We start from the raw sequence: 969 nt of genomic DNA, 5'->3' as shown, positions 1-969 counted from the left end.
AGTTGCTGAAAACAAAGAAACCGGCTGCAGAAAAACCGTTTCTCATGAACTTAGGATACTCTTAGGGTCCTTTTCTCTTAACAGTCGCCTTCCATTCCCCTAACCAAGGCCTTCGTAGCATTCATTGTCTGATAACATATCGGCTATTGTCCTCTTATCGGGAGACTGCATAACATGTTATTGTATGATAAGGAAAAAGCGGCGAACCTCACTTAAACTATTTTCTTAAGAGAGGACCTCGAGTCATTTCATCTAACTAGTTTCTGATCTCATAAACTGTGATACGTTTGCAATATTCTAACTTATGTTAATTAACTTTTAATATCAAATACTTCGCAAAACGCTTCCCTATACAGTAGTTCCAATAAATGTAATTCGGCAAGATCATCAGAAAGTTACTTACGGAACTGTTCATCAAATGTTACTAGATAACAAAAATGAACTCGGATTAAATAACTTCCAACATCAAAAATGCCCACTAAAGAGACCTCCTCCTCCTCCTCCTCCTCCCCTCTCTCTCTCGCTTCTCTCACCTCTCTCCTCCTCTCTCCTCTCTCTCTCTCTCTTTGAGAGTACAGAGAGTGCAGTATGTGGAAGTACAGCAAGTAAATCATGAGCACGTTAATAAGTTATCAAGAGTCGAAAGCCCGTTAAATTGCCCGGGTGGTTTTAGAGGTTGAATCACGGGTATTGTTCCGAGGGTCAGTTCAAGATTGGGGGGTCGAGTTAATATCCAGTAGGGTGTCCCGATGGGAAAGTTACGAAATTCCACCTTAATCACTTTTGCCAGGGTCGAAGGACTCGCTAAATTAAGACACCGGAAAAAAAAATAAATTACTTAAGTCGAAGTACCCAACAGGAATCGTTTTCGCATGTGTTCCAGCGAGTAATTCTGTAGCTGACGAAAATGTATCCTAGTGCTGAGACAATTACTATCATAACGATAAAGTTAAGCTACCATACTCATTT

The sequence above is a fragment of the Macrobrachium nipponense genome, chromosome 8, assembly GCF_015104395.2.
Source record: "Macrobrachium nipponense isolate FS-2020 chromosome 8, ASM1510439v2, whole genome shotgun sequence".
NCBI classification, from domain to species: domain Eukaryota; kingdom Metazoa; phylum Arthropoda; class Malacostraca; order Decapoda; family Palaemonidae; genus Macrobrachium; species Macrobrachium nipponense.
Note: the sequence above shows the minus strand (reverse complement) of the source record.